The sequence below is a fragment of the Cherax quadricarinatus genome, chromosome 26 (assembly GCF_038502225.1).
Source record: "Cherax quadricarinatus isolate ZL_2023a chromosome 26, ASM3850222v1, whole genome shotgun sequence".
NCBI lineage: Eukaryota > Metazoa > Arthropoda > Malacostraca > Decapoda > Parastacidae > Cherax > Cherax quadricarinatus.
The window spans coordinates 26,443,588-26,462,648 of NC_091317.1; the positions used below are offsets into that span (position 1 = coordinate 26,443,588).

Sequence of the window (19,061 nt, forward strand, 5' to 3'; positions counted from 1 at the left end):
AGAGTATTGTTGTTGGTGGTGGTAATAGTGGTGGTGGTGGATGTAGTGTGGTGATGGTAGTGTTTTGGTGGCGGTGGTGGTGGTAGATGTATTAGAAGTAGCGGTTGAAATGGTGGTTGTGGGTGTATTAGAATAACCGTGGTGATGGTATTTTTAGTGGTTGTGAGTATGGTGGGGATGGTAATGGTGGTAGTAATGTTGGTGGTGGTAATAGCTCTAGAATTGATGGTTGTGATAGTAATAATGGTAATGATAGTTGTTTTGGCAGTCGTGTTATAGTTGTGGTTATGGTGGTAGTGGTGAATGTAGAAGTATTGTTGGTTGTGGCGGTGATGGTAAAGGAGATGGTGGTGCTGGTGGCGGTGGTATTGGTGGTGGTGGATGTAGTAATAGAGGGGGGGGTTGTTGGTAGTTGTATGGGTGATGGTAGATGTAGTATTGGTGTTGGTGGTAGAGTAGGGCATTTAATGGTGGTGGTAAAAGTAGTATTAATGGTAGGAGTTATGGTGGTGATGGCGGTTGTGGAGATGGTAGTAGTGATGTGTGTGGTTATAGTCATGGCAGTTGTGGTCTTGATAGTTGTGGTATTGGTGATAGATGTAGTTGTTGTGATGGTGGTCGGTCATAGCAGTGGTGGTGGTGGTAATGGCTGTGGTGTTAGTTGTAGTAGTAGTAATAATGGTGATAGTTGTTTAGCAGTGGTGTCGATTGTGGTTGAGGTAGTGCTAGTGTTTGTGGTAGTGCCTGTGGTTATGGAGGTGATGGTGGTTGTAACTGTGCTGGTGGTAAACGTCGTGGTGGTAGTGGAGGTGATAGTTGTAGTTGTGGTGGTTGTAGTCGTGGGGGTGGTGGTTGTAGTTGTGGTTGTAGTCGTGCTGGTAGTGTCGAGGGGTTCCTTTTGGATATGCTAACTACTAGGGAGAAGTAATGAAACTCTCAGCGTTTTGGAGCGGAAAGGCGGAGAGTAGCAGCCAGGCCTGACCACTCCTATGGCTGTCTCATTTGATAAACAAAATGACTATTAGTACTCTACTCCTGCATTAAATGGGCGCTTATCACTGACCAGGCAATATAAGGTTGAATTTATAACTACTGCTACTTTTAACTCTCCCTTCTTCACCCACCCCGTCTGTCATATATTCTTTGCTTCTTCCATTTTACCTTCAGTGTGACTTGTCGATGGTCCAGGTCTGACCGAAAGGTCATTATCTTCCCTCTCCGAAATACTGTTTTTGTTTTTTTTTTTTTTTTTTTTTGTTTTTTTTTTTTTTTTTTTTTTTTTTTTTTTTTTTTTTTTTTGTTTTTTTTTTTTTTATTTTTTTGTGTTTGTGTGTGTGTGTGTGTGTGTGTGTGTGTGTGTGTGTGTGTGTGTAATGGAGTATGCAGCTTGACAGGGTCGGGAGACAGGTGAGAAATTCATTCCCAACAATCTAGAAAGTGTCATTTATGGGCCTGACATTCAGCATGTCAGACCCATTTTGGAATATGCAGCATCAGTATGGAGGAAACGCTTGATCAAGCATGAAAAAATGGTGGAAAAAGTGCAGAGGTTTGCAACAGGACTTGTCCCACAGCTGAAAGGCATAAGCTATGAGTAGAGACTAAAAGAGCAATAGAGGACAAAAGGACCAAGGAAGTCACGATAACGACGTAAAAATTCTAAAAGGAACTGATAAAGTGCACAGGAACAGACTGCTCGATAGGCTAGAAATAGGTACACAAAGGCACAAGTAGTAGTTAGGAACACAGGTGAGTCACAAGGATCTTGGGGAATGTATTTTTTCAGCCTCAGAGTTGTCAGGAAGTTAAACGATCAAAAAAGCGAAATGGTAGAGGCAGGATCTTTACTAGGGCTCAAGAAGCAAAGAGAATGAACCCAGTAGTGATCAGTTTCAGAGGAAGGGCCAGGAGCAAAGACTCGACCTCTGCAACACCAAAAAGTGAGTACAAACACATACGCCCCCAATAAGCGTGTTTGCTGGAGTGTGTGTGTGTGTGTGTGTGTGTGTGTGTGTGTGTGTGTGTGTGTGTGTGTGTGTGTGTGTGTGTGTGTGTGTGTGTGTGTACGCGTGCGTGCGAGTACATATATAGGCATGGGCAAATTAACCTATCAAAAATCACCATCATTAATAATCAGGTGAGTGACGGCAACTCCTTCACGTCATGGCCACTATATATGCAGATGTAAACAGACACAATCAGTGAGATGTCCATCACCTCAGCATAAGAGAACACGCCCCTCCACTATCAGGATATTCACAGAGAGGTGTATATACTCGTATGTAACCTGATATATTGAGAGCTTTATTTAATCCCTATTTTACAAATTAAAGTATTCCTGATAGGTGATGAATAGATTACATGAAGCCTTAATGAATCTCATGTAGCCCATAGGCTTATAAATCCCATTAACCATCCAGCGCCTCTACTCTCTGATGCCTTGTTCAGAAGTCCAAGAGCCTCTGGCTCACAACCGAACGTAGGTTCTACTACCAGGGGTGAGAGGTTTGAGGCGCTTAGTAAGTCAATAAATCTGCTGCCCTGTTCACCTAGTAGTAAATAGGTATCAGGATGTTGGGGACTGTTCTGGGTGGCATCCTGGACAGGGTGAGACGCATGGCTAAGTCTACTTATGCCTGCTGCCCCTTTTTGCCTAGTAGTAAATAGGTACCAGGGAGTTAGTAGACTGTCGTGGGTGGCATCCTGATCAGGGTGAGGCGCATGACCAAGTTCCCATAATCCTGCTGCCCCCTGTTTACAAAGCAGTATAAATAGGTACAAATGTATTAGTTGACTATTATGGGTAGTATCTTGGGATGGGTGAGGCGCACAGGCGAGAATCTTTGTGCTCGCTACCCTTGTTCATCTAGCAGTAAACAGGTACCTGGGTGTCAGTCGACTGTTGTGGGTAGCATTCGAGGCATAATGAGACGCACGGGCAAGATTTCTTATTCCTGCTGCCTATGTTCACCTAGCCTTAAATAGGTACCTGGGTGGTAGTCGACTATGATGGATGGCATCCTGGGCTAGGCGAGACGTATCAGCGAGTATTTCTCTTCCTGCTTCCCGGTTCACCTAGCAGTAAATTTTTGTCTGATTTTCATTATGGGCAGTGTGAGACGCGTGTTGATTTTCTTGCTGCTGCTGCTTCTGTTCATCTAGCAGTAAACAGGTACCCGAGTGTTGGTGGACTGTTATGTGTGGTATCGTGAACATGTTGAGACGTATGGGGACGTCTCCTAACACTTGCTTTCCTGTTCTTCTAGCCATTAATGGGAACTTGGGCGTTAATGGACTGTCGTGGGTGGCATCATGGGCTGGCTGAGACTACTGGCCAAGTCTCCTGACACTTGTTGTCCCTCTTCACCTAGTAGAAAATAAGTACCTGGTTGTTAGTAGACCGTTGTGGGTGGCATCCTGGGCACGTCTCCTTACTTCTACTGCTGTTGTTAATGCTGGTGCTACTAGTGCTTCTGCTGCTGCTGTTGTTTTTGTTGCTGATGCTACTGCTCCTCTTGCTCCTCATTCTCCCCATTCTTCCTCTCCTCCTCTTCCTCTTTCTCTCCCTCTCCCTCCTCCACATACTTCTCCCCTCCTTCCTCTATATATTCCTCCTTCATCTCCGCCTCCTTCCTCTTTCCCTCCTTCTACTCCATCTCTTTCTCATCAATCGCCTTCTCTACTTTCTCCACCTCCATCTCCTCTTCCTACTCCACCTCTTCCTCTACATACTCTTTCTCCCCCACCTATTCCTTTTCATCATCTTCCTCTTCTCCTCTTCCTCCTCCTTGTGATTTATCTTCAACTCTATCTCCTCCACTTCTTTCTCCGCCTCCACCTCATCTTCCTCCTCCTCAAGAGAGGTGATACAGCTGTATGTAGGAAGATATAATCGTGGATGCTTCGCCAGATGAGTGGGAGATGAGGTGAGCATCACTCGACCATATGTAGGATGTTTCACTTAAGCTGACGAACCAGCTACTTGTTCCATCTGGCTGACGAACCAGCTACTTATTCCATCTGGTCAATCTATCTCCATTAGCAGTAATTTAGTAAAGCTTGTCTCACTGTGTATCTTGTTAGGGTGAGTATGTACTATGGATTGTGGTCACACCGTACTAGGAGGAGGAAGAGGTAGTAAAGTTTCAAGCAGATCAGACAAGACATTCTCTTGTCATTACATGGGAAATAATGTATTTAATGATACTGGCAAATATTACCAAAGTTTATACTAGTTTTGATAGTTATCAGAGGTATTCCAGGATCCTGGGAAAGGGTTCAGTAACTTCGGTCACAGGAACGTGCACATGCCATTAAATTCTGAATCCGTCCAGAAGAGGTAAACTAAAATTTAGTTAACGTGATTTCAGGAGAATGACAATTTCACACAATTTTACGCACAAAGAAAATGGTCATATCTGAACATAAACACTTTGTTAGGTAAAAGGACACAATTGCAGCTAATGTGATATTTTATTGTGGCAACGTTTCGCTCACCAGGAGCTTTGTCAAGCTGTAAGCTGTTTTGATAGAATTACCGACAATATGTTGGTAGAATTACCGACATGTTGCCAGTAATTCTACCAACATTAATACACGTAAACACTTGTACGTCACTTACCATCGTCCTCCAGTTACGAAAGTGTCGAGCTCCGCCAGTGAGAGCTTTGAAAGTTATCCCAGACATTCCGGGATGCTGGGAATGGGTCCTACATTCCGGGATGCTGGGAATGGGTCCTACATTCCGGGATGCTGGGAATGGGTCCTACATTCCGGGATGCTGGGAATGGGTCCTACATTCCAGGAAGCTGGGAATGGGTCCTACATTCCGGGACGCTGGGAGTGGGTTCTACATTCCGGGATACTGGGAATGGGTCCTACATTCCAGGAAGCTGGGAATGGGTCCTACATTCCGGGATGCTGGGAATGGGTCCTACATTCCAGGAAGCTGGGAATGGGTCCTACATTCCAGGAAGCTGGGAATGGGTCCTACATTCCAGGAAGCTGGGAATGGGTCCTACATTCCAGGAAGCTGGGAGTGGGTCCTACTTTCCAGGAAGCTGGGAATGGGTTCTACTATCCGGGATGCTGGGAATGGGCCCTATATTCCAGGAAGCTGGGAATGGGTCCTACATTCCAGGAAGCTGGGAATGGGTCCTACATTCCAGGAAGTTGGGAATGGGTCCTACTTTCCAGGAAGCTGGGAATGGGTCCTACTTCTCAGGAAGCTGGGAATGGGTCCTACTTTCCGGGATGCTGGGAATGGGTCCTACATTCCAGGAAGCTGGGAATGGGTCCTACATTCCAGGAAGCTGAGAATGGGTCCTACATTCCAGGAAGCTGGGAATGGGTCCTACATTCCAGGAAGCAGGGAATGGGCCCTACATTCCGGGATGCTGGGAATGGGTCCTACATTCCAGGAAGCTGGGAATGGGTCCTACATTCCAGGAAGCTGGGAATGGGCCCTACATTCCAGAAAGCTGGGAATGGGTCCTACATTCCAGGAAGCTGGGAATGGGTCCTACATTCCAGGAAGCTGGGAATGGGCCCTAAATTCCGGGATGCTGGGAATGGACCCTACATTCCAGGAAGCTGGGAATGGGTCCTACATTCCAGGAAGCTGGGAATGGGTCCTACATTCCAGGAAGCTGGGAATGGGTCCTACATTCCAGGAAGCTGGGAATGGGCCCTACATTCCAGGAAGCTGGGAATGGGTCCTACATTCCAGGAAGCTGGGAATGGGTCCTACATTCCAGAAAGCTGGGAATGGGCCCTACATTCCGGGATTCTGGGAATGGGTCCTACAGCTCCGGTCATAGGGCACGTGAACATGCCAAGTGTTCCAAAAATCTGATCTTTGTTACCGTACACAAGCGGTGGAAATTTGAAGCTGATTCGATGAAGCGTTCTCGAATTATCAGTCCTTGTGGCTTAGCGCTTCTTTTTTATAATAATAATAATAATAATAATAATAATAATAATAATAATAATAATAATAATAATCGAGTTATCAGTAAAGCCCAAAAACGAAAAGTTGGAAGCAAAAAGGAAAAAATAAAAGACAAATTTTAAATATCTTTTAAAGTTTACATTTGGAAAATACCTAATAATAATAATACTTTTAATAATAATAATGAAAATAATGAAAATAATAATATTAATAATAATACGGTTAGAAAAATAAATATATTACTTTTAGCGGAAAATTTGTATAATTACGTAGCCCAGAAAATTACCCTAGTAATTATCTCATTACAGAATTCTCTTACGTAATCCACGTATTGGACCGGCGAAAAATGATGGTGGGTTAGAATTTTAGCAGTCACAAACGAAGCACCCGGGTTCGGTTCTGGGTTCCGTTTCCGGCGAAGATCTTGAGGACCCATAGCCTCGGAGAAATGAATTGAATAAATTCAAGGAAAACTAGATTTATTTCGGTTTCTCCGCGATCCCAGAAAGGAATCACCATATTTCCCTGTGTTCTAATTCATGCGATTGGAATAGTGCAGAGTGCGGCATAAGTTGATAATGCAGTTAAATTTTAAGTGTAAATATGAAGGGAATTAGAAAAGGCATTCATGTTATCATGTAATCAATAAAAATTGTAAATTAGGACATATACAGTCCAAAATTTGAAGCCGATTAGATGAGTCGTTCTCGAATTAAAAACAAAATAATATTAAAAGTAGGTGGCAGAAAAAAAAAAAGATTAAAATCAGGCAGCCTTTTAAAAACTCATGATTTCTTCTAGAAGAAACTTTATTCTTTTTTACCGCCTCGTTATTTTTAGACAAATTCATTTATTAGTACAATAAGTGTAGCACTTTATAAACACAATTATTTATAAAGTGTCTGTGGTAATTTAAATAAAGTTAGAGTTCATTAGGCTCTCACAGGTCGAACCATAAAGGGGACATTTACTTAATTGGACCCCTTATTGGTGGGTCCAAGTTTATATGGGTTAAATTCATATTAGGACCTCTTATAAAGGAGCTTCCTCATAAATGAACCACCACATTATGGATTCCTTTCACCCATTCCTACTTCCCCATCCCTTTCATTTCATCCCTCCCCCCCTCACACATTTGCCCTACTAAACCTCACTAACCTTTCACCCACTACCCAGACACCAATTATATCGCCCCTTGTGGTTAAGTGCCGTAAATCCTCATAAAAAAAAAAAAGAGAATTAAATCCCACAAAGGATTGGACCTTCGAGAGCGAGATTCGATTTCTTAAAGATCGAAATCATAAGATTGATAAATGTGTGTGTGGGTGTGGGTGTGGGTGTGGGTGTGGGTGTGTGGGTGCACGCAGGCAGGTTTGCAAAACGTCTATATTACTTATTCTATTTAAGATTTTTGCATCATGCACAAACATTAAGACATCCCAGGAAGAGCAGACAGTTATGGCAGCTCACAAGTGACACATTTCTCCCTGAGGAAATCCTTCCTTTTATGATAGTTAGCATTTTCCTCTAAGTTTTTAATCCATTATAAGAGTCTGCTGATATATATATATAGAAAGAATATTTTAAAAATGAAGGGACAATGTTGATCAAGAATACACTGTCCAACGGAGTTGGCAGTGATCACAAGATTCCCTGCACTCTACGCCCTCTCTCCTGTGGAATCTAGTTTAGCCAAACATCAGTACTCGACAGCACAGGAGTCAAATGCAGTCTTTAACCATGTTAGCTCTTGCAACCACCTGCTGAGCTGGGTAACAACTCAGGTCATTGTACCCAACACTTCCGTCAATGAAAGAAGCATAATTGAATCCTCTTGCTTAAAACCTATGGTCATGCCGTGTATATCTCGAGCCACGGCTTATACAGTTTAGTTATACACAGTCTTAATGTTGTTATACAATATCGGTGGATTGCTCACTATACAGTGGGGCCTCGTGAGTATTTAGTTGCGTATGGTGGCGTCAGTTTAGTGTCTCCCCACCTGTTTTGCATGTTTCGCCCTTCGGTGAGCACATCTTACCCGTTTGTATCACCATATGTGAAGAATTCCTGATAGTTGAGCATCTCTCCTTATTGCTTCCAATTTTCTGTTACGAGGGTAAACTGGGAGAATTTAAAACACTTCAGTAAAAGAAAATTTAGTATAGGAAATCACAATAATGGACGGGAAAACATTTAAGGATGTCAGGTTAGTAGGCAGGTCTCAGGGGAATGCTGTTCAAAACTACTCTGATCATTTTCAGCAGCAATGATGTGTCGAAGCAGGAACTTACACAAATATGTGAACTCTTCTGAAATACATTGACAGTTGTGCCAGCCCACACATATTTCGATAACATTTCGAGTCTTACGTCACAAAAGGTGACAAGGAGAAATACAGCCTTTTTACTTTACTACAAAGTTCCACATTAAATTGGTTGCGAAATAGCCATCCAATTAATATGATTTCATAATGACACTAGATTAGTTAATAGTATATTGGATGTGGTTTTGGTCGGCCTATCATGGGCTATATTATTCTATATCCAGCTTTAAGTAAACCTTGGAGGGGTGTAGGGACATAGTGTGGGTGGCTGGCTCTCTCTCTCTCTCTCTCTCTCTGACGGGATTGGCCACGTGCCGGACACATTCCTACCTCTGAGAATCTTTCCTTCAACCTACCTGTTGCAGTTCATGCAGCACTGCATGAGTTGACTAAGCAAGAAAGTGAGAAAGGCCTAGAGCTAGTGTATTTCTACACTCAGTGACCTTCAAAGACCACAACAGTGTATCTACCTCATCCGCTAGGAAAATGATTGGATGGATAATGAGAACCTTCAAAACTAGGGACGCCAAGCCCATGATGATTCTCTTCAAATCGCTTGTGCTCTCTAGGCTGGAATACTGCTGTACACTAACGGCCCGCTTCAAAGATGGCGACAGTGCACACCTGGAGAGTGTACAAAGAACTTTCACGGCACACATAAGTACGATAAGATACCTAAACTACTGGGAACGGTTGAAGGTCCTTGATCTGTATTCCTTGGAACGCAGGCGAGAGAGATACATGATAATATACACTTGGAAGGTCCTGGAGGGATTGGCACCAAACCTGCACACGAAAATCACTTCCTATGGAAGCAAAAGACTCGGCAGGAGATGCAACATTCCCCCAATGAAAAATAGGGGCGCCATGAGTACACTGAGAGACAACACAATAAGTGTCCGGGGCCCAAGACTGTTCAATTGCCTCCCAGCATACATAAGGAGGATTACCAATAGACCCCTGGCTGTCTTCAAGCAGGCACTGGACAGGCACCTAAAGTCGGTACCTGACCAACCGGGCTGTGGTTCGTACGTGAGCTTGCGTGCAGTCAGCAGCAACAGCCTGGTTGATCAGACCCTGATCCACCATGAGGCCTGGTCTCAGACCGGGCCGCGGGGGCGTTGACCCCCGAAACCCTCTCCAGGTAAACTCCAGGCTTGTATACATTGTCAACTGAGACAGCTTGTTTGTGAGTGTGTGTATATATATATATATATATATATATATATATATATATATATATATATATATATATATATATATATATATATATATATATATATATATATATATATATAGAGTGTGTGTGTGTAAGCTATTGAGCGTCTTTCAGGGCCTCGAACCGGTGTTCTGTCAGTATCAACGACAGTTCAAAGCGCCGTCCACTCAGCCATCCCGCCTTTGAAGACTGCTCACAAACCTGATTCTTTTTATAGTTGTGAAATTCATGGTGTCCCACCATGAATTATGCGTTTACTGCCAGTAGCGCACAACGACTTAACCAGAGGTAGTGACCAACTCTTGCAACTGGGTGCCATCTATGATCTATTTAGAGTAATAAAGGCTTGTAAAGAAAGGTACACATCTCCTAGTGTTGATTTACTGAGATATACACACCTCTCAGTGTATATGCACTTAATGAGTCGCGGCTTTGTGTGTACACTCAGAGATAAACACATCTCCCTGTATTTACACTTACAGTGTCACTCCTGTGTATATACACTGAGATATACACACCTCTGAAATATATACAACACCCATTACATATACATTTGTTAAGTGTATATGCACTGAGAAATTTAAATATTTCTTGTATATACACTGAGAAACGCACACCTCTCAGTATATATGCACTGCATTATGCACACCCGTGTATAATCAGTGGCAATCATCTTACGGTATATATACACAGATTGTATGTCTCTCACTGATACCCACCGCTCATTGTGTAAGTCTTTATATACTTAGTTATTGAATTCAACGATAATGCACTGAAATATACACAATCTGTGTATATACATTGAGAGATACACACTTCTCAATTGCATATACGCTGGGAAAAGTCTCTCACGGTATATGCACAACTTTTAATGCATATACACTGAGAAAAACCTCCCTGGATGCATATATATATATATATATATATATATATATATATATATATATATATATATATATATATATTCGTGCATCTAGAGTATATATAGAGAAGCACAAATATCCTCACCGTATATGCACAGAAATATATAGAACTCTCAGTATATGTACACTCAGAGATATACACCTCTCAATGAGCATATACTGAGAATATAGACACTTTCCAGAGTATATACACTGAAAGATATGAACCTCATAGTGTATACCTGGAGTTTACCTGGAGAGAGTTTCGGGGGTCAACGCCCCCGCGGCCCGGTCTGTGACCAGGCCTCCTGGTGGATCAGCGCCTGATCAACCAGGCTGTTGCTGCTGGCTGCACGCAAACCAACGTACGAGCCACAGCCCGGCTGATCAGGAACTGTCTTTAGGTGCTTGTCCAGTGCCAGCTTGAAGACTGCCAGGGGTCTGTTGGTAATCCCCCTTATGTGTGCTGGGAGGCAGTTGAACAGTCTCGGGCCCCTGACACTTATTGTATGGTCTCTTAACGTGCTAGTGACACCCCTGCTTTTCATTGGGGGGATGGTGCATCGTCTGCCAAGTCTTTTGCTTTCGTAGTGAGTGATTTTCGTGTGCAAGTTTGGTACTAGTCCCTCTAGGATTTTCCAGGTGTATATAATCATGTATCTCTCCCTCCTGCGTTCCAGGGAATACAGGTTTAGAAACCTCAAGCGCTCCCAGTAATTGAGGTGTTTTATCTCCGTTATGCGCGCCGTGAAAGTTCTCTGTACATTTTCTAGGTCGGCAATTTCACCTGCCTTGAAAGGTGCTGTTAGAGTGCAGCAATATTCCAGCCTAGATAGAACAAGTGACCTGAAGAGTGTCATCATGGGCTTGGCCTCCCTAGTTTTGAAGGTTCTCATTATCCATCCTGTCATTTTTCTAGCAGATGCGATTGATACAATGTTATGGTCCTTGAAGGTGAGATCCTCCGACATAATCACTCCTAGGTCTTTGACGTTGGTGTTTCGCTCTATTTTGTGGCCAGAATTTGTTTTGTACTCTGATGAAGATTTAATTTCCTCATGTTTACCATATCTGAGTAATTGAAATTTCTCATCGTTGAACTTCATATTGTTTTCTGCAGCCCACTGAAAGATTTGGTTGATGTCCGCCTGGAGCCTTGCAGTGTCTGCAATGGAAGACACTGTCATGCAGATTCGGGTGTCATCTGCAAAGGAAGACACGGTGCTGTGGCTGACATCCTTGTCTATGTCGGATATGAGGATGAGGAACAAGATGGGAGCTAGTACTGTGCCTTGTGGGACAGAGCTTTTCACCGTAGCTGCCTCGGACTTTACTCTGTTGACGACTACTCTCTGTGTTCTGTTAGTGAGGAAATTATAGATCCATCGACCGACTTTTCCTGTTATTCCTTTAGCGCGCATTTTGTGCGCTATTACGCCATGGTCACACTTGTCGAAGGCTTTTGCAAAGTCTGTATATATTACATCTGCATTCTTTTTGTCTTCTAGTGCATTTAGGACCTTGTCGTAGTGATCCAGTAGTTGAGACAGACAGGAGCGACCTGTTCTAAACCCATGTTGCCCTGGGTTGTGTAACTGATGGGTTTCTAGATGGGTGGTGATCTTGCTTCTTAGGACCCTTTCAAAGATTTTTATGATATGGGATGTTAGTGCTATTGGTCTGTAGTTCTTTGCTGTTGCTTTACTGCCCCCTTTGTGGAGTGGGGCTATGTCTGTTGTTTTTAGTAACTGAGGGACGACCCCCGTGTCCATGCTCCCTCTCCATAGGATGGAAAAGGCTCGTGATAGGGGCTTCTTGCAGTTCTTGATGAACACAGAGTTCCATGAGTCTGGCCCTGGGGCAGAGTGCATGGGCATGTCATTTATCGCCTGTTCGAAGTCATTTGGCGTCAGGATAACATCGGATAGGCTTGTGTTAGTCAAATTTTGTGGCTCTCTCATAAAAAATTCATTTTGGTCTTCGACTCTCAGTCTGGTTAGCGGCTTGCTAAAAACTGAGTCATATTGGGACTTGAGTAGCTCACTCATTTCCTTGCTGTCATCTGTGTAGGACCCATCTTGTTTAAGTAGGGGCCCAATACTGGACGTTGTTCTCGATTTTGATTTGGCATAGGAGAAGAAATACTTTGGGTTTCTTTCGATTTCATTTATGGCTTTTAGTTCTTCCCGCGATTCCTGACTCCTAAAGGATTCTTTTAGCTTAAGTTCGATGCTTGCTATTTCTCTGACCAGTGTCTCCCTGCGCATTTCAGATATATTGACCTCTTTTAGCCGCTCTGTTATTCTTTTCCGTCGCCTGTAAAGGGAGCGCCTGTCTCTTTCTATTTTACATCTACTCCTCCTTTTTCTTAGAGGAATAAGCCTTGTGCATACATCGAGTGCCACCGAGTTAATCTGTTCTAGGCATAAGTTTGGGTCTGTGTTGCTTAGTATATCTTCCCAGCTTATATCGGTTAGGACTTGGTTTACTTGGTCCCACTTTATGTTTTTGTTATTGAAGTTGAATTTGGTGAATGCTCCCTCATGACTAGTCTCATTTTGTCGGTCTGGGGCTCCATGCATACATGTCTGAACCTCAATTATGTTGTGATCTGAGTATATTGTTTTTGATATGGTGACATTTCTTATCAGATCATCATTGTTAGTGAAGATGAGGTCTAGTGTATTCTCCAGTCTTGTAGGCTCTATTATTTGCTGGTTTAAATTGAATTTTGTGCAGAGATTTAAAAGCTCGTGTGAGTGTGAGTTTTCATCAGAGCTGCCTCCTGGTGTTATTTCTGCAACAATATTATTTGCTATATTCCTCCATTTTAGGTGCCTTAAGTTGAAATCCCCCAGGAGCAAGATGTTGGGTGCAGGAGCTGGAAGATTTTCCAGACAGTGGTCAATTTTTAACAGCTGTTCCTGGAATTGCTGGGATGTTGCATCCGGAGGCTTGTAGACTACCACAATGACTAGGTTTTGGTTCTCGACCTTTACTGCTAAAACTTCCACTACGTCATTTGAGGCATTAAGCAGTTCTGTGCAAACAAGTGACTCTGCAATGTACAGGCCAACCCCCCCCTTTTGCCTGTTCACTCTGTCACATCTGTATAGGTTGTAACCTGGGATCCATACTTCGTTGTCCAAGTGATCCTTTATGTGGGTCTCAGTGAAAGCCGCGAACATTGCCTTTGCCTCTGCAAGCAGTCCACGGATGAAAGGTATTTTGTTGTTTGTAGCTGGCTTTAGACCCTGTATATTTGCAAAGAAGAATGTTATCGGACTGGTGGTATTGTTGGTACTGGGGGGGGATTTTTTTTCCGGCATTAGTATCTGTATCTGTATCTGTATATACACTATGAGGTGCATATCTCTCGGCGTATATCTTGCGATTCATTTTCTCAGTGTATATACACCGAGAATTGTATATACATTGAGAAATGTGTATACTTATCACATATACACCGAGATACATGGAGATGCGCAACTATCCTCACCGTATATGCACGGAGATATATACAACTTAGCTCATATAAACTTAAAGATATACACTTAAATATACACACCCCTCGTTGAATGTACATCAGGATATAAATGAATTTCAGATTGAATAAATAGAAGAATGGACGTGGACTCGAACTGTGGTTCTTACATTAAGTAGAGCCGACGCTGTTACCAGACAACCACCAACCGCTATCAATAGGATCATTCTACAACAAGCACTTCTGTGACATACTTGTATCACCGGTCACCAACTGTGTACTACTGTCTCGTCCCAGAGCCTCAAAATCTTTCAGGGAGGATTTATTCTCGGTCCCCTCCAAGGCCAAACACCTCATAAACCCAACATAAGTCTTAATAAACGACTGAGAACAGAATATTCATGAAAGCCTCTTGGACTGTGGGATGAGGCAGTAGGGTCATAGTTGGTGCCGCTGGCACAAACATGTCACAGAGGTGCTGTTTGTGAGACCATTCTATTGTAGGCTCGGTGAATGAGTGGTAATCTCGTTAGGCCTACTACTCTGAAGGTCCACTGTTCAAGTGGACCTTCGTTGGCATTCGTTATTAAGATTTATTTTGGGTTTATGGACTATATGTTAGTTTGGATATACTGAGAAATACACATCGATAGATATATATCTATCGATGTGGACCCTCGAATTTAGTCCTGCCTTTTCTGTATGCAAAACTATTTTTATTATCTATAAAATGTATTTTTTGTTAATATTTCCCATAGGAAATAATGTAAATCCAATTAAACCATTCCAGACACCCAAAAATATTAACAAAAAATACATTTTATAGATAATAAAAATAGTTTTGCATACAGAAAAGGCAGGACTAAATTCGAGGGTACGCTGTATACGAGGTTTACCCAGGTACACATAAATACATTTACATAAATTATCATACATAGCAGCATATGTGTAGATTACCTAGGATAACCTCTAGGATAACCTAGGATTACCTCTGTGTAAACCTGAGATGTGTTTATCTCAGTGTATACACCCTGAGAGTCTACATTAATAACTGTTTTAGGAATTGATGTATTCTTGAAAGGTGATGTAAAGGTAACATGTAAACTGGCTTTTACACCTATTTACCTAAGCAAGTGACAGGCTTTGAATCTACGTAACTAATCACTCGATAGGATTTAAACTTAACTAACCAGTCGACAGGATTTTCTTAGCCTAACTTGCTAACAGTAGAGAACTAACCACTCAATAGATTTCGAGCCTAACTAACTAGTCTTCAACCTAAATAACTAACCAATAGATAGGCTTAATTAAGACCAAACTAGTAAGTCGATAAGTCGATAGGCTCTGAACCTACCTAGCTTGCCGATAGGCTCTGAATCTACCTAGCTAGTCGATAGGCTTTAAACCTAATTGATAGGCTATAAATCTATTTAACTGGTTTCAAACATGACTGTCCTCGTATGACAAGGAGTGGCCGAGGCTCGAGCCTCCGTTCGCAAAACAACATACGCAAACAGTGGCAGAGACCCGATCATTAGTCAGCAATTTTAGAAACAAAAAATGTGGTTCATTCAGTACAAAGCCTGTTGTAGGGTCGGTCTTCCTCCTGCCAGTCATGCAGTCAATATACTTTAGAACTAATAACTGAAGCAGTACTTCTCTAAGCTTAGTTCCTTCTACCGGCTTGCTCGCTCTGATTACTTTAGATTACCTCAGTTACCCCTCCTTCTCCCTAGCCATTTCCGGGAAGGGGTGACTGAAGCACTTACAAGGCTCTTAAACCTGAACACTCACCTAACGCTATATTTAACCTGCTTTCTGACGTTCCTACGCACCTAAGCAGGCTACGCATTGCTCGCTGGTAGAGAGTTTGACTCAGAGGGAAGAGCATGGGTTCGATCACCGGCTCAGGTGAGGCATATGGTGAAATCTTCATACGTCCACTTCCCTGTTTACCTAGTAGCAAATAGGTACCTGGGTGTTAGTTGACTAACATCTGCTGGCCCTGATCACTTAACATTAAGTAGGTACCTGACTGTTAGGTGATTTACTCCTGATAATCTGTTCACGTAGCAGTAAGTAGGTTTCTGGGTGTTAGTCGACTTATACCTCTCCCTCAGCTCCCTCCCTCACTTTCCCCCTTCACTTCCTTCTCCCTACCTCCCTCCCCTATTCCCTCGCGTCATTACCTACAACTGCATCTGTCCATCACTCGTGTCACCTACCTACGTCCCTGATACACTTGGTACACTCACTGTGGACCTAGCGACCTACATCTTTTTTTTTTTTGTAACTACGGTGCCTCGTGGGCAGGTGGTTAAAGCTCTCGCTTCACACAGCGAGGGACCGGGTTCGATTCCCGGCGAGGGTAGAAACATTAAAGGTGTTTCTTCACACCGGTTGTCTATGTTCCCCATCAGCTAATTGGGTACCTGGGAGTTAGTGGACTGGTGTGGGTCGCATCCTGGGACAAAACTTGCCTAATTTGCCCGAAATGCTTTGCATAACAAGGGGCTTTCTATATAGTAGTATGTCATTGATGTCAGCTATGGTCTGTATACCTTGTAGAAATAAAGGTATTATAAGTGGTCGGAGTGTCGAGTTTCCCACTGGACGGTGGATGAAGTCTCCACTTATGAAACGTTACTGTCTATAATTATATAGAGCTCATATATAATCACACTGAGCTCATTTCTAATTACACTAAACTTATCTATAATTACACTGAGCTCATCTATAATTAGACTAAACTCTATAATTACACTGGAGACATAATTAAACTCGTCTAGCATTACACTGAACTCATTTATAATTACGCTAAACTATAATTACACTGAACTCATCTATCATTTAAGCACAGAATTCGTCTATAATTGCATTGAAGTCTTGTATATTTACTCTGAATTCGTCTATAATTGCATAGAACTCGATTTTAAAACTGAACACTTTTATATTTACACTGATCTATAACAACTCTGAATCCTTGTATAATTACTCTGAAACAGTCAAAGATTATACTGTACATCCATCAGGACTCTTCTCTAATTACACTAAATATTATATCTAAATTATATCTAAAACTCTATAATTACATTGAAAACGAGTATAAATACATAGAACATATCTGTGATTATATGTCTATGATTACACTAAATTCGCCTTTAAATTCACCGACCTACTGAAATCTTCAGTATTTACACTGAATTCTCCTGTAACAACACTGAACTTATCTATAATTTCCCTGGGCACTCCTTTAATTACACTGAGCTCGTCAACAATTAGCTATAATTACATTAAACTTAGCTATAATTGCATTAAACATAGCTATAATTACACTGAACTCATCAATAATTCGAGTGACTTAATGTCAAACATTCCACTGACCTGTTACTCATTCTTCTGTCTTGCCAATTATTCTTCTGACCTGTCAAACATTCTAGTGATCTGTCAGTCATTCTGCTGACTTGTCAGTCATTCTGCAGACCTGTCAATCATCCTCATGATCTATCAATCATTCTATTGATCAGTCAGTTTTTGTGCTGATCTGTCAGTTATTTTACTGACCTACCAACTATTCTACTGACATTTCATTCATTCAACTGACTTGTCATTTACTCAAATGACACCTGTCAATCATTCTACTGACCTGTTAATCATTGTGCTGATCTGTCAGTCATTTCACTGAAGAATCAGTCATACTATAGATATGGTAATCATTCGACTGACCTGTCAGTCATTCAACCGATCTGTCTGTCAGTAATTCAACTGTCCTGTCAATCATTCAACTTACTTGTCAGTCATTCAACTGACCTGTCCGTCATTTAAAAGGCCTGTCAAATCATTCCAATGATCAGTCTACCGACTTAGGTTAAATATTTTGTGTGTGTGAGATAAATGATAAAATATAACGAAGATAATTAAACATAACGAAGATAACACCTTACCTTAGAGGATAGTTCAAGAATCTTGTAACTGCTGGTCCTAATTAAAAAAAAATGTTTTCGTCTCTTCAACGTCGGTTTTGCAACGTGTTCCGTGTGTATAGCTTAGCACAATTATCAAACACTGCAATTATCATGCAATTACTGCCTGCTTGCAACAGCTCAACTCCCATTGGCGGATTATGTCATTATTATGCTGATGATCTGTGCTATAAAATCTTTGGTGAATTATGTACTTAAAAGTAATTAGACAAGTATAAATCAGTCACAAGTCGGAGTTAAATAATTTCTTTCCTATAATTATTCGTAATTTTGAACTTGAAAAATGTCCTGGAGATAGAGCCTGGCTGTATGAGCAGCGTGTCTGTCAGGCGAGTAGTAGACTGTGGATCGAGCCTGCACCAACACATGAACGAACCACGCAGATTTAGCGCTTCACAGAAATGACGATGGAATGCGAGCGGGTTGAAGAGAGCGACGTATATACCTCACCACCACCGCAGCTCTCTGGGCACTGAGTCCAGCTCTACCAAGTCTGGTCCTTTAAACCCGTGATGCTGTGGAGTCTCTCTTGTTCCACTGAACGGGATAGTGGTGGTGACAGTGGTGGTTGTGGTAATGGTGGTGATAGTCGTGGTTATGGTGGTGATGGTAATGGTGATCGTGGTGGTCATCGTGGTGTTGGTGGTGGAAATGCACTGCATGTTAGTCGCTTTCTTTTGTGCCTAATAGTATTTAATTACATGTAAACTACGTTATTTGTATGCTGCACAAAATAAATAAAGTATTTGAATTTGAGGCGGTGGTTATTGTGTTGGTGGTGGTGGTGATCGTGGTGATGGTAGCAGCTGTGGTATACCTGGAGCATTCCTGGAGGGTGTTACGGGATCAGCGCCCCCCGAGGCCCGGTCCATGACCAGGTCTCGCGGTGGGTCAGGGCCTGATCAACCACTTATCACTGTAGCCGCCTCTGACTTTATTTGCAGTCTATGTATACAACATCTACATTATGTTTGTCCTCCAAATGCATCCAAGACCTTGTCATAAAAGTCCAGTAGTTGTGAGAGGCAGGAGCGACCTGCTTGTTCTAAACCCTTGCTGCCCTGGGTTGTGCAAATATTGGGTATCCAAGTGGTTAGCGATCTTGCTTCTTATAACTCTTTCAAATATTTATATGATGTGGGACGTTAATGCTTTTGATCTGCAATTCTTTACAATTGTTTTACTGCCACCTTTGAA

General features: G+C 42.2%; 1 protein-coding gene across 2 annotated transcripts in view; it reads right to left on the minus strand.

Annotated features, from left to right (window-relative positions):
* Nucleotides 1-18,332, minus strand: part of LOC128691654 (insulin-like growth factor-binding protein complex acid labile subunit) — a 64,448-nt gene extending 46,116 nt beyond the window's left edge. For both annotated transcript variants that reach the window (XM_053780499.2, XM_053780500.2), the window contains exon 1: nucleotides 17,826-18,332. The gene's annotated coding sequence lies outside the window, so the exon portion shown is untranslated. The remainder of the gene's footprint in view (nucleotides 1-17,825) is intronic.
* Between the last annotated feature and the right edge of the window lie 729 nt (nucleotides 18,333-19,061).